Genomic DNA, 16,231 nt, shown 5'->3' with positions numbered 1-16,231 from the left:
CTCCTCCTCCTCCTCCTCCTCCTCCTCCTCCTCCTCCTCCTCCTCCTTCTTCTTCTTCTTCTTCTTCTTCTTCTTCTTCTTCTTCTTCTTCTTCTTCTTCTTCTTCTTCTTCTTCTTCTGAACTGCCTGCACCACCCAAAATCCAGCACTGCAAATTACATTCCATAGTAAAACAGCAGCAACAACCTGCCCCGTCCTCGAATTGCTACCGCATCACTGCTCTCAGGAAGGGTTAGCACAGGAAAAGCAAGGCACCGCCACCCAGAACATGTGTGGTCTGAAAAAGCTATGTGATTTCAGCAGGACATTCAGCGATTGGAAATGAAGCCATAAGGGTGCTCTGAAATTTGAGTAAGCGCAAATGCTAAAAAGTGGGATTATGGTATGATTGCCCCGACAGCATCATGAGCACAAATGAATTCACAATAATTTGCACATTTAGTAGTAGTAGTAGTAATAATAATAATAATAATAATAATAATAATAATAATAATAAAGTATAAAATGAGTGCACGTCTGGAGGGGCCCCTTGGCTACAATTATCAACCTGAGCAGGTAGCTCACTGAGGTGAAGGAAAACACTGATCCTAAACATCTGCTGCCTTGCTTCGAGAGTAAATCCTGAGGAAAAAACCTGTACCCGCTGCCTTGTGGGACATCTATGGGAGGATAAAAAGCTAAGGAGTAAACCCTACACAAATCTGGAGTAGGGACTTCGGATAATGTATGGCAAATGCAGGAAAACAACTTAATAATACAGTACACACTTGAAGTAATAGATTCAGCTCCTGCAGAGGCCCTGGAATGCGTTCCGGTGTACTGAGAAATCCTAGTTCTGTTGAAAAGTCATGCCTATTATAGAGGCACAGTGGAAAGACTGTTATTTCCGTGAGCTGATCTGCCACACGTAGGTTTTAATTTCCTCCAAGAAATGTGATTTTGAACACATCATTTTTAACTTCCACACACTGTAATTTGAGCATGCCACCACTAGATGTCAGCCATAGGAGGGTTTATTGTGTTGGATCCGTTAAGATTGGTTTTGGAAAGGGCGAGGGTTGGCTGCTGAATGGAAGAAGGGTAACTGTTTGCTCATAACACCTACTTGCCGAGAGGCATTTATCTCCCATTTAGAATTCAGGGAAAGCCTTCCACTGGTTATTATGAAAATGAATTGATTCTCACAGAGTCCAGCAAAGTGGGCTATAGTCACTGAATTTGGAGCAGCCACAGCCAGAGCCTCCCTGGGTCCAAGGCTCAAGGTTTCAAAACAACATTGTTAATGGGTGCGGCTTGCAGTTTGGAGCCATAATGGAAGGGACATGTTGTTTTCATTTTGAGGAGAGGCGCTCCTCCAGTCGGATTTAGGAGGGGACACGGAGCCCCCACTTTCCAATTTACTTTTGTGACATTGACATTGACCTGCCAATGGAAGTAGACCCAGGTATTTTTTTTGTTCCTCAGCTACTACTGTTTCCCACAGATAATGTGGAACAAAAGCACAACATTTTCAAAAAGTGGAAATACATGCGTTACAACGGCAGCAAAGTCAAAGCGAATTGTGTGACTGGAATCATAATTTATACCGCTACAAAGGAAAATGACAAGTTCAAAACCTATGGGGTTTTATACCGACATGATGAATTTTGTATTGTCCAGCATAGGACTGTAAAACGTTTAATGCATAAAACTTGATTCTGTATGGATCTACACAATTCTGATGCGAATATGGAAACGAAGAAGATGGGGCTGCTTTACTGAAGCAGTAACCTTTATGTCTGAATATTAAAAGGTTATGTATAAATTATCTGATTGTGGAGAGGAGAGTCGGGCCTTAATAGCCTTTGCCTGAGGGCACTGCAAAACAGTTTCTCTGCCAAATAAACTTATTAAATAGCCTTTTAATCAAATCAATAATTCACAACCAGTGGATAATGTTACAATGAGCTGAGACTCAGTCAAAGATTAATAACACAAAGAGTGTGGTGGAGGAAGGCTACTCTATCGCTGATGTTGCTTCAGATGTCAAATTAGCTGGAGAAATACATTTTTGGAGTGGGAAGGGTTCCTTATTCCCCCCCCCCCCCAGGTCCAGTCAAGATCAAGACACGGTGCTAAGTACACTACTTTCCTGTAAATCTTGTGGTAATATAGTGATAATTTTAATACACACCTGTAACATGACTGTCGACACAATATGTTTCCTTAGAATAAATGCCATTGAATTTAGTGGCGCTTACTCCCGTTAAAGTCTGCACAGGATTGCACCCTTGGCTGTGAAACTACATATACATTTCCTGCCTCATTTTTGCCACAGTTATTTCTTTGGTTCTTAGTAGGGCTCAGTTTTGGAGTTGTGGAGAAATGGTTCCCGCCCCCCGCCCCCCGCCCCCCATACTCTTACCTCAGAATGAGGCTTTGAAAATACAGCTCTCATAACCTGTGCTAGGCTTCGTTGGTTCAGAAGACAGCAACGAAGCAAATATATGACACACATTAAGCTTATAATGCGAGAGTATGGCGAGTCGCTGTCCAGCTATATCAGGCTGCAGTGGACACCATCTTAAAAGCCTTAGAGAAATGAGGGAACAGCCTGTGGCGGTTGCCTCAACTTGCACAGGACCCCCAGACGTTTAACGGTCCGTTGATACCTGCACCAACCACGTTTTTATTCCGCTGCCACCAACCCATATAAGTTTGGGTAACTCAGGGATAGCTTTGAAATAAAAGATGTTTACAGTGGTACCTCTACTTACAAATAACTCTACTTACAAATTTTTCTACTTACAAATGGAGCTCCGTCCGCCATCTTGGATGTGGTTTAGATAGGATTTTTTCTACTTACGAATTGTTAGATAGGGTTTCTTCGACTTATGATTTTTTCTCCCAATGCATTCCTATGGGATTCGACTCACAAATTTTTTCGACTTACAAATGTGTGTTCGGAACGCATTAAATTCATAAGTAGAGGTACCACTGTATTTAGAAGTTGTACATAAGCGTGTGGTTTCCAAAAGATAACTTCATCAATTCCTTTTATAACAGTTCCTATACCTCTAGCTTCTAATTGATATCAGTTCCAAACTCTCCCTTCTGGTGTTCTCGCTACCTCTGCTTCACCCTCAGACTCTCAGCCACACCTTCTCAACCTCCCACAACCAGCCCCAACAACCCAGCTTCTCCTCTACCCCCTCCCAGGGTGGGTTTATATACTCCTCCTAACCCCGCCCCCTAGGATTCCAACTGTCTAATCTAGGGGTCAGCACACTTTTTCAGCAGGGGGCCAGTCCACTGTCCCTCAGACCTTGTGGGGGGCCGGACTATATTTTGGAAAAAAAATATGAACGAATTCCTATGCCCCACAAATAACCCAGAGATGCATTTTATATAAAAGGACACATTCTACTCATGTAAAAACATGTTGATTCTCGGCCCGCCTGCGGGCCGGATTTAGAAGGCTATTGGGCCGCATCCAGCCCCCGGGCCTTAGTTTGGGGAAACCTGGTCTAATCCCTTTGTTTAACCCCTTCTATTCTGTTCCTGAGGTTGGGGTGATCGTCACACAGCCCAACAGATATTCTTCACTGTTGGAAAGCAAGAAAACCTTCCAAAGGTATTCTAAGATTTGACAATGGCCAGAGCAAATATATTACGAGAGAGATGTGTGGGAAGTGTTTTAGGTGGCAAATAGGGCACTTTGCCCTATTTACTTGGTGCAGGATTCTTCTTTAGCTGTTGCAGAACAAACAGTGTCTTGTGCAAGTGCTAAAGGCCTGGAAAGAACTAAGCTGCCAATATGTCATAAGTGTAATTCATGAGCAAATAAAGAATTGTAGACACATAGAGAAGTGTTTTCTTGTGTAAATGTTAAGGTTCCCTTCTCTGCAACATGTCCTGTACTTACTTACTTACTTACTTACTTACGGTACTTACTTACTTACTTACAATTATATACTGCCCTTCATCTGAGGCAGTTTTCCTTTAGTTGCAGAATTTCTCCCTCTGTCTCTCTCCCTCTCTCCCTCTCTCTCCCTCCCTCCCTCCCTCCCTCCCTCCCTCTCTCTCTCTCTCTCTCTGTCTCTCTCTCTCCTTCTCAACCATTTTTAGATCCTCAAGACAAGAAAGGAGTAAAGAGCCTCTCAGGCTTCACACCTTGCCTTACTTTACTAAGATATTCTGGAGAAGAAACAGAGAGGCACATTGTGAGAACAGAAAATTTTGATTAATTGGCTTTGCTGTGTGGCTGTGTGTGTGTGTGTGTGTGTCATATAAAACCAGCTGCAAATGCCTGGCCAAACCAAGATGATCACAGCCAAAAATGTCAAGGAAAGTGTTTCTGGTCTCTTTTTTTCCTACCACAGTGGGTCTGAAATAGTCACAGAAAATTCCTCTTGAAGGTAACTGCAGAAATGTTCTGTGTAAATGTTTTGTTTAAGGGTGGGGAGAGGGAATCACCTTCCTCACACACCCTAGAAAAATGTTGGGGAAAGTGGTACGTTATTTTGGACGTTTGCTTCAACACTGAGGACAAAGACGCACTGTTACTTCATTTTACTGGTTGGCTGAGTTGCTTGGATGGTTTTTGCCAAGGACAAGCTTATACAGCTTATTCAGTCTATACAAGGAAGCATGTACTTAACTCTTCCATCGAAATCAATGGGACTTGAAAGTGCTTAATGTTGGCTGGATCACACCCATCAAAAGAAAGAAATGACAGATAGACAGAAAGTAAGAAAGCCTTGAAATACTTATTTCCATCCCCCTCAGTCTAAATTTAATCTGCATGCTGCGGTAGGTAGGTTATGTGAAATATGTTTGCCATGTGTGGAGATTGCATGTGTCAGATCTGGTAACTTCCAGCAGTTGTGTGTAGAAATTGGCACAGCCAATCTAGGCACCTTCTCTCACTACTTGAGGAAGTAACATGATTTGATGTTTCACTAAGGCAACCTGGTATTAGTTAATTTCAAAAAAAGACATGTAAACCAGCCCAGAGTTGCTCCTTCTATCAGGGGAGGGAAACCTTTCCAGTTGGCGGGTCACATTCCCTCAAGGGCAACTTTCTGGAGGGCCACACACCAGAGCTGGGCAGGGCCAGAGACAAAACATGGGTGGAGCATTGGATGTGACTCTTATTTTTGGATGGTAGGCTACATTCAGATGATGCACACATCTCCCTTTGTCTAGGCAAGCAAGACAATTCATGGACACATTTCAGCCAGAAGAAATCCCCTGAGGAAGCTGCAGAGCGGGACCAGAGAGGGTTGTTCCCTGGAGAGAAGGGATGTGGTTCAGGAAGAGGCATGGTCTGCAGGTAGACCTGAGGGCCTGAGAGAGGTGCCTGGAGGTTACCACTGGCCCCTGGGGCTGAGGTTCCTCACGGCTGCTTTAATCCAAGGTCAATGGACCCTGTCATGTTGTACAAGGAGAAGAGAACCCTCAGGTGTATTTTCCTTTGCTACAATGTCTTGGTTCCCCTTTCACTTTGTATGTTCATAAGATATTCTGTTTACTGTCTGCATAAATTATTCTGGCATACCCAGAGAAGGAAGAAGCATTTGCTAGGTGTAATGACTTGGCTGGGCTGGCCGTCTAAACATAGCGCAGAATGCTTGGTTAAGCTCTTCTCTTGGAAGAGCAAGGGATGCGGCAACCATGGCTGTGAGTAAAAGATTTAGTTATGTAATTAACAGTAGTCATTCCAAAAACAGTTCACAATGGTAATCAGCAACCACTTTGACTTAATCAAGCTGTAGGAGTACAGAAGTATGCATATATTCAAGATTCATAACCACATCCACTCAGTTCTTCAAAAATTTCTAAAATTCAGTATGAAGCCTCTGACTGTGTGCAAAACCTTTCCTGTAGTTTTGTATACTGGATGGTTGGTGGATGATAACTCATTGGAAAAGAAGGACACTCTCTTTCCACAAGCTCAGAGGGATATTCCAGGGTGTGGCCTGAAGGCATGTGATGCAGCAACCTTGCTGAAGCAAAACAGGTGTGGGTCTGGTTGGTGTCAGTATGGCAGACTGCCTGGGAACGTCATGTACACCAGCTTGGTTCCACAACGGAATAAAGTCGGGTTGTAAACAAATAACAACTCTTCTTAAATGTGGCTGCTTCGAACATTCTGGCAGTGAGCGTCTGTTCAGGGATTCAGCTCTGGCCCGGTTTGTGCTGGGTCCAGTTTAACGGCCGCTGTATCAATAATATACATATTGCTGCATTAGAGGTTGGCTACCCTGCTCTGCCTCCCGACATGGCAAATTTACACTACTTGCTGAAATGGTGCCACCTCATCCCCATTTCAGCAGTGCAGCTCAAAAAGTGGCTGTTGCTGAGCCTGGTGTCAGATCATAGCTTGATGCCAGAAGTTGTAGCATCATTTGAGTGCTGGGAGCCTCACACCTGCTTCTCACTGATGTTAATTTAGGATTGGACCATTTGCTGAATAGACCTTTAAGGTAGTGTTTGTTCTGTTCTGTTTTGTTTTTGCAGAGAGGGCAAAATTGTCAGCAAATTCAAATATTTGCACGCTCTCCTTCCTGCAGCTGGCAGTGGAAGACGGGAAGAGTCAGGACAGTAGCAGCATAAAGAATGTTGCTTTCCCCCCCAGTCCTTAATGTGTTCTACATCTGAACAGGCTCAGCATCTAGATCACTGGGCTGGTTGTAACTGTGGATGTGTGTGGTCTGGATCCACATTGGATCTGCCACAGATCTGTGCTCATGAAAGTTATATAGTCCCTTAATTCTGGCTGTTTTTAGAGTGTCAAGTGCTGCTCAAAAGATACACTATTGGGGAAGAAATATCTGGGTATTTATATTATTTAGCATCATTTGCATAATGTGCAGAATTTATAGTTTCTTAAGATTTTTTCCCCCCTTTCCCTTTCCCACAACATACTCCTATATTGAATTAAAAAAGAAAAACCATTTCTATACCACCACTTCCCTGTTTTAAAAACTTAACTCGGAAAAATGGAACATGTGTTTTCGTACTGGAAATGGAAGAACCTTTACAATAAACTGTTACCACATAATTTTATTTTATTTTTTTACAATATGAGGCTTTGTTAATTGACATACCTCAATTAATACAAAACACAGTTTAGTATAACTTTATGTAGATGTTTATTTGGTAAACAGATGAAAGAGAAACAGCTCCCATTATCATCAGCATTGGGGAAACCTCTGCATTGGTGTAGCTCTCAAACTTCAGGATCCATTCCGAACCACCTTAAGCAATAGCCTTATTTGCATTTCACTCTCAACCATGGTTAAAATGATATAAGCTCTGAAGATGAAGCTGCAGCATTGAGCTGAATAGAACAATAGGATCCAGAATCAGCAGTCTGATTGGTCCGCAGGAGCCACCCAATCCAACTCCAGGTGGAAGTGAATCCGCAACCTGATTGGCCTGCAGGAGCAGCCAATCAGGCTGCTGGCAGAAGTCAATCCACAAACTGATTGGCCCACAGGTGTAGCCCTGAAGAAGCCAATCACGCAAAGCCCATTGTGTAAATAATGTATATAAGCAGATGGTTCTGGGAAAAGGGCATTCTTCTCTTCTTCTCCTTGATGACTAAGAGCTGAATAAAGAGCATGAAATTCACTCTCGACTCCAAGTATATTTCAAGCATGCTCATGCATGATGCAAAAATTGTGAGCGCTTTGCTCACCTGTTGCTGCCATGCCACTAGCATCTAAACCATGGTTTTGCTTAGCATTCCATCTGAACCTGGGTTTGTGGTTTGTTTCTCTCCACATAAACCACGAGCTGTAAGTAAAGGTAGTGCTTGTGTTTGTTTGTGGGAAACAAACCCTGAGCCTGAGTTCAAATGTGACACTAAGGCAAACCGATGCTTCACTACCAGCGGTGCAGCACCAGGGTTTTAACTGTGCAAAGAAGACCAATGGAGCGCAGTGGATGTGGACTGGGATACATGGATGCAGAGCTCGACGTAACTCTGTAAATCACAAAAGTTGGAATCCTAAAATCCTAATTGTAATGATAATAATGATAGCAATAGTATACACCACCTTTCATCTCAAGAAGACATACCAAGGTAGCATTAGGAAGTAAGCCCCCGTTAGACATAGTGGAACTTCTGAGTAAATAGGCATAAGATTGCACTGCATGCAACCTTGGGAAACTTCTCAGCAAAGTCTGCTTCACATGGATCTTGGCAAAGGATAAAACAGAATAGCCCCATATTTGTCATCCTCAGCTACCTGTAAAGTGTGGAATACAAATGTGATGGATAAAAGACAGATTAAAAGTGCATGCAGACCTTTCATAGAAGAATTCCCTTGAAGTTCTTGTGGTTAGTTGTACAAGTTTTTACCTCCCCCACCACATGCCCAATTATAGTACTTTCAAAAAGCAGAGTGGAGCTTTCCCCGATGGCTCTAATGGAATACTTAAATACTTTATAAATGCAGAGCCATGATCGGAAACACTGACCTGTGCTGAGTGTGCTGCCCCACAAGTGTGAAATGGATAGGCAATGCGATATGCTGGAAACAAGACTCTTCGATGTCAGTAAGATTTCTAGGGCATCCAAAACATGTTTACTTAGGCAAAGGATACTTGCCAAACCCATGAGGAGTAGGAGAAGACTTGGAATGTATTTCTCAGAGATACAAAACAATGCACAGAGGGTGCTTCTAGATGGGGGGTTAAGATTGCAGCATTCAGATATCACAAAAGAATCACTGGCAGTTTTTAAAAGAGACTTTCTGGATTCTTCCCAAGAAAACATAAATCAGGGTTAAACAAAGGGGGTGAGGGGGGGGGGGGAAGAAGCTGGTATTTTGCTGTCAATAATGGAGTGTATGTGCTGTGAAAAAATGGCCTGCATGAATCCATCCCATGATATACTCTTGTCTGGAACGATCTGAACTCTATTGGAATGTAGAGTTAGAGTGAGAATTCCATAGAGACAATGTGTGTGATAGTATCCAGAACTACTAAACTTAGATTAGTCAAAGGTGTTTTTGAAAGATTTGTAGTGCATATATGCTTAAATATATGGCTATATTTTCACTTCAGATACAACTGTTGATGCTTCAGGTAACCATGGTTAAGCAAAAGAAGCTCAATAAGCAATTTGACATACCCCAGAGATGAAGCATATCTCACTTCCTAGTGGCTGCCACTAATCCTGTGTGATAGAATTCTTACAGTGCAATCCTAATTGTGTATACTCGGATTGAACTCAGATGGAATGTCATATTGAACTCAGTGGGGCTTACTCCCAGGCAGGTGAGGTTAGAATTGCAGCCTTAGGCAATCAAAATCTGCTCTGGAGTCCAAATAAAGCATATCTGTAAAAAGTGTTCACATTGTGCTGTTGACAGGTTGCTTAACTACAAGATATGCACATTTGCAACAGGGGGGAAACATGGACATGGTTGGCGGTCATTTGAGAGAATGGAGCATGTCGCCACATCATCCTAGTGTAATTTGTGACATATTTGAGATGGCAGGTCTTTTTGCCCCTTGCTATTACAGTGCAGGTCTTCATCTTCAAGACAGAAAAAGTGTGCGCCATGCTATAACCTAAAATTTACATTGCCTCCTTTTAAATGCTGGGAAAGCTAACAGGAGAGAGTGTGTTTTATTGATAATGGAGAACATTAATTCTCAGTGGCTCGCTGTGCCTGCGCCAGGTGTCATCATTGTTTAATCGAGTGGGTGTCAGGCCTGTGTTCAAGATGCTTATCTTTCTCTAATGATTGCTTCTCTGCTAACCTTCTTATTGGTTAAGGTTATTCAGAAACTACTGAAAAAACCATTGTTTTCCTAATGGAAGCTTTCCTGTTTGATTTCACAGCTCAGCATGTACTGAAGCTGACATTGGTCTCTGCATTGCTGCTGTTTTCAGTAAGTGAGCAAGGATGATTCCAAATGGATGCTTATTTTGGAATTGGTGGTCTTCATGCATGCAAGTTTTCTTTCTTTCTTTCTGCAGCAGCTACATGGCATCATCACTTTCATCAAAACACCCACCCACATTTCATTCAATTTAATATGGGTTTACTTTTCCTGGGGGGCAACCCTGTAGCTATTTACATGTTTGCAATATCTCATTTACAGCACCAAGCCCCTGTCTGGAAGCTCCCAAAGTTTAATTACCGCATTCATTGTATACTTGAAGCTCCCAGGGATACTGAAGTAAATGGGAAGTAAGTATGCAATGGCACTCCTTTGCTTCAGAATTTTAGAATGAGATTCCGTTTCATTAAAGTTAATGGGAGTTGAACCACAACATCAATGGAATTGGAATTACACCAGTGAGGTACAGCAATACCTTTCTTGAATCAGGTCCTGGGCTGGTGCCTTTTTTCACTAACAAACGGTAGTCTCATAACACACAGTGTCATGACTAACTCACCAGAGCTGTATGATCACAGAGACACACATTATAAGGTCATTGCTTTGAACACTGAGAAGATTTGTGCTGAAAATATATTTTTGGTTAATGAAAAGTGTAAATCTAGCTTGACATTATTTATGAACAACTGAGAAACTGCAGGATTGGATGAATGAAATGGATAAAGGAATGAAGGAGAGTTACTTTTTAAAATCTTCTTAATCATTTTAACCTCTATACCTTAGGTAAATAGACTGTTTTTCTGCTGGGTTCTGACCTAGACCTGCCCAAAGCAGGCTGTGTACTTGTTTCTATCACCTGATTCTACCACTTTTTTTTATTTCAAAAGTTTGCACTCCATCCCTCCATCGTTGCCCTGCCCACTTGCCTGTGTGCAGTTCCACATATTGACCTTCGTTGAATTCCTTGCGCCTTAGGGCTACGAGGCTAGTGCTTAAATGCAATGTCAGATTAAGCTGCAAGTGTGCACAGCCCTGTCTTGGATTGTGATCATGGAGGGCTTAATAATAATAATAATAATAATAATAATAATAATAATAATATTTTATATTACCCTTCATCTGAATATCACAGGGCAGTTCACAACATAAAAATACAAAATGAGAACATTTTGTGAATAATTCACCTCTACAACTAAAAAAAAGTCCAATCGCAGCACCACTTAAGAGACATATTCTCATCTTAGCCCAAATGGGCCAGATTCACATTGAGTTGAACTCAGAAGAGACTGGGGTAAGAATGATAAAATATCACAGTCTACATCTTTCAGTTCAAGACCTGGGAGGGTGAAGGAATTATTTCATTCTGCCCACCATGTCATTTGGGATCTGTGGAACAGGTGAGATGAGATAGGCAGCTAAGAAGCTCCTTTCTCTAGTTTCTGCTTGGCTGGTCTGAAAGAGACAGGGACTTGCCATTTATACAGTGGTACCTTGGGTTACAAACGCTTCGGGGTTACAAACGCTTCAGCTTACAGACTCTGCTAACCCAGAAGTAGTACCTCAGGTTAAGAACTTTACCTCAGGATGAGAACAGAAAATACGCAGCGGCAGCGGGAGGCCCCATTAGCTAAAGTTGGTACCTCAGGTTAAGAACAGTTTCAGGTTAAGAACGAACCTCCGGAATGAATTAAGTTCTTAACCAGAGGTACCACTGTAGCAGTAAATTTTCTATTTGATCCAACATTTTGAAGAGTGAATTTCTAGTTGATAGTCTGCACCTTCGCTCATGTGTCACTGTTGGTAGTGAGTGAGTGTGGGGTTTTCTTTTGTCAGAGTTATGAGCATGCACGTGAAAATTGCCCCTTTGTGGGTTGTTGTTGCTGTTGTTGTTGCTGTTGTTGTTGCTGTTGCTGTTGTTTTAATACCTAGTGTTCCAGAATTCTATTCTTGTGGGAGGCCAGATTAGAATAGGAACTACAAGTCTGCTTCAGCTATGGCAAACCTGGTTATTATGATGAAATTTTGTCTGCTGCTAATGGTAAGTATCATGGGTAGAACTTTGACTCAGTATTATAGTCTTCACCTGCCATTTCTGTCCTCTGTCCTAATCTCACAAAGAGGTGTGAAACATGTCTCCCAAACCGTGCCCACCAACTCCCAACCCCTCCAGGGGCGTAGCAAGGGGGGCGCGGTAGAGGCGGGCCACCCCAGGTGTCACCACTAAGGGGTGTGTGTGACAAAATGCTGGGCGGCACTCACCGCGGGACCTGCAGCGTGCCCGAGCCACATGTCTCTCCTGGGAGTGAGAGGCCACCCACAGGCTCCGTGTTGCGTCAAATGGTCCACCTGCTACCTCCCCCTCAGCTGTAGGGCGGCTGAGTGGGAGGAAGCAGGCAGACTACTCAGAGGCCTGCATGAATCCAGGTGCCCGATAGGCTTGCTCCGCCGCTGAACCCCTTCGCACAGAAATTGGATAATACACATGCCCCACAAAAGAACCATTCTAGACCTTTCCTAAATGTCAGATTTTTTTCCAGTAAAAGAAAAGGCAGGTTTTTGAGTCCATTATTCTGGTATAACAGGTGAATAATGTCACTGTGTAGCATCATGCCAAAAAATTGGCTGTGGTTGGGTGGAAGAAACTATACCACTATAAATGGTAAGTGCGGAAAGATATTTATTGAGTGGGGAAGAGGGAGAGAAAATACCTAGGGGAGAGTCTTCCTTTTTCAATGCTTCTTTTCTAGCAACAGATTGTCTCAATTCAAGTATTCCATTACCCAGCCAATCCTCAGCTAGTTTGAGCATGATTTGTTTTCAGTTTCCATAAAATCTTGCATTTGAGGTCTTGTTACACAATAAAAATCCTTCATGTAAAATGAATTGTGCTATGCCGTGGCTTGGTTCTTTGTATACAGTTGAACATATAAACAAATAAATTAACGAATGCTCAAGAACAAATATTTGATCCACATAACCTTTCCTGGTGCAATTTACTTTGAGCAATTGCCAATAAATCTTTTCATTACTGAGAAATAATGTATGAAGCATCCCAGTAAAGTGAAGAATGGCTTCATTATTAGGCGCCTCTATCAGTCTAAATGTCAATGACTCACACTTGCTGTGGGGTATTACAGTATTTCAACACTGAATTCAGACAAGGCTCTGTAATGGCAGGTAGCAAAAATAAAAGTTTTGTTAATAAATGCATGCTTGCAAAATGTAAATAAACATTAATATTTGTGAGTCTGTTATTTGTAGAGAGAATGCATAAAATGTATCAATTCTGTTCCTTAGAGAGATTGAATACCTTGTCTGGGGATGTCAACATAGCAATGTACTTTGAGATGCATACTATTACTTTTGGTAATATAGTTACCATTGTGAACTATATTTTAGTCAAATCTCAGATACAGTGGTACCTCTGGTTGCGAACGGGATCCGTTCCGGAGGCCTTTTCGCAACATGAAAATGCCGCACCCTTAAGCGCCTCATCTGCGCACGCGCGTGACGCAATGTGGTGCTTCTGCACATGTGCAAAGTGCGATTTAGCGCTTCTGCGTATGCACGCAGGTTACGGATGCGCCAAACACAGATGTAATCCGTTCCGGAGCTTCCGTGTTCAGCCTGTTCGCAACATGAAAAGATGTATCCTGCAGTGAACGTAACATGAGGTATGACTGTATCTTCTTAGGTTTGGGAGATGTGGGAAAGTGTAAACACTGCAACAATGTCATTCCTCACTTTATTTATATATTTTATTTATTGAATTTGTATGCCACCCTTCAGTGGAAGACCACAGAGTGGTTCACAATATAAAAATGCAAAATGAGAAATCCTTACAATTGTTTTTTAAAAATGTCACCCTTACATAGTTTCTGGGCAAACTGATTGTGAGATAGAGATCTGAGGGTCAGCCATACTGTGCAATAATAGGAAAGGAAAGGAAAAACACACAGATAATTGTTCCATTGGTAACACCAATGAGCCATGAAAACACTGGCAGCATACTGCAAGAAGAACAAACTAGAACTTAATTACCAGAAAACCCAAATCATGGTATTTGCCAAAAAGGTCCAAATCTTGGTCATGGGACATTGATGGCCAAAAGATTGAGCAGTTTTCCTGCTTCAAATACCTTGGCATAGCCCTTCATTCCTCGGGAAGCAGAAAAGCCCATAGGGACTACCGTATGTTGCAGGGAATGCCCAGAGAAGCAGAACGGCCATACTTAAATATCTCAGGACCAAAGGTGGTCACTTTATACTTGCAACCCTCAAATTGTTTAAGGCAAAGTCAATTGTGCAGCTGCTATATGGTGCTCAACTGGCACCCCCACACACACACACACTGCACAACACTGGAACTGGCACGATATAAATTTCAAAGATCTGTCCTACAAGTGCCCAAAAACATTTCCAATGCAACCCTACAAGTAAAAACTGGACTTGTAAGAATTGAGGCCAGAGTGTGACTTGCCACACTTAATTACTGGTTAGACTATCCTTCTTCCCATGTGACCTTGTTCTCCTAACTATAAAGGATGACTTCCAAACAACTCGAAAACGAGAAGTGTTAAACAAAAAAGCAACCCTAGCTTTTATCTCATGGGCGTAGGCAGGGGGGCAGTTGCCCCCCCCTAGAAGCAAAAGGCTGAGGGGAGCAGCGTGGCGGCCCCAGGCTTATGCTCCCCGCGCACCTCTGGAGCTTCGCGCCAGGAGCGGGAGCCTGGGGCCGCCTCCTCGGAAGAGCTGAAAGGCGCAGGCCACGTAGCCCCGCCCACATTCCCACTGTGGCCCCTCCCCACCTGTGCCTTGGCCCCGCCCCTTGGCCCCCAAAATTTGACCCTGGGTACGCCCCTGTGTTTCACAAATTTTACTTGACATGGGATATGAAAAAGCAAAAAAGCCAAAAAACACAAACCATCACCGAACAGCATATGGAAGACATAGAACACAAGCAGATCTAACCAGAGCCCCAATTTTTTCCATTGGTGAAACCAAAAGATATTTCAGTTCCCAAAGACAATATATAACCAACCTAGAAATACCAAAACAGTGAAGAGCCTTACTGACCATGTTTTCTTCCACTGCCAATATTATACAGATATAAGAGTCAGGTTCATCCTGCCAATACTACACAAATTCCCTGGACAGACAGAGCAACTCTATACCTCCTTGCAACTTCAAGATGCAAACCCAGACGTAACATACTCAGCAGCCAGATTTTGCACTGCTATGATGGTTATTCGCACCAGACTTAAACTGAAGGCTCATACACAAGTCCCATTCCCTCTCTTGCACCCTCCCTTCTATGGTTACTTTTGCAACTCTTTGCTCTTAACCCTCTAGCTGATTTTAAGTCTCCCTCACGCATCCCTCCCTTCTTTGAATCACTCCTTTTACCCATTTTATCTGCTTTATTTCCTAAATTACTGTGGGTTTCTATTTTAATTTATGCTGGACTGTAATAAAGATGACGACGATGATGTTCCAATGGATCCAGTTGTACCAAGAATATTCCAATGTTTATGCCTGGGTTCGGATGATAAACATTTGTGTTATATCTGGGGTTCAAATCATGGTATTAGCTCCACCTCGACCCCAATTTTGATTATTGTAATAATTTTCTGGATACCAAAGAAGAGAAAGAGTTGAAAATATATTAACTTTTATTCCTTCCCTCACTCGTAAGTCCTTGTGAGGGACAAGTGACACAGATGGAGATTTATTTACGAATAAAAGAGACACTTTGCTTATAAAGAAAGAAGTTCTCATTTTGAAAAGATCAACATGATTTAATTGTTGCCATACGAGGGGACATTAAAATTCAGATACATTGTGAAAATACAATAAAATGACACAGTGCATTAATTAATTTCTTATTATGATCAAGGGTGGTTGGTTTCTTTCTTTCCAAGAACAGTAGCACCGACATAAAACCAGTTCTTAAGCATTCTCTTCAGACACTGTTGAAACACCATTTCCTCATAGAAGAATGCTCTGCAAGTCCCAGTAATGCTGTAAAGCTCATGTATTAATATTCATATCAGCAACTATATAAAATAAAAATAATTTCTGCTTACTTTGTATTGATTTTCTTTGTGAGCTTACATTTTATTATTTTCCCACCTGACTCCTTAAAATGTAAGAAGATATTTTCGGCAGCCTTATATACCAGCAGATCTCTTGGGATCTGAAACTACTCTTACTTCAGTTAGAATATATGAGAGAAAATGAATGCACCATGTCTTTAATAATGTAGGCACAGAAACCGATTTGGATTGGGTGCAATGCTGGAAAGCTGCTGCAACTGTATCTAAATGTAGAGCTCAGGTGAAATTGACCTTAATTATTTTGGAATGGCTTACTCTTGCCTTGTCTCTTTG

Source organism: Zootoca vivipara, chromosome 11 (assembly GCF_963506605.1).
Source record: "Zootoca vivipara chromosome 11, rZooViv1.1, whole genome shotgun sequence".
NCBI classification, from domain to species: domain Eukaryota; kingdom Metazoa; phylum Chordata; class Lepidosauria; order Squamata; family Lacertidae; genus Zootoca; species Zootoca vivipara.
The sequence above is the reverse complement of the archived record's forward strand: the minus strand, read 5'-3'. Positions refer to the sequence as shown.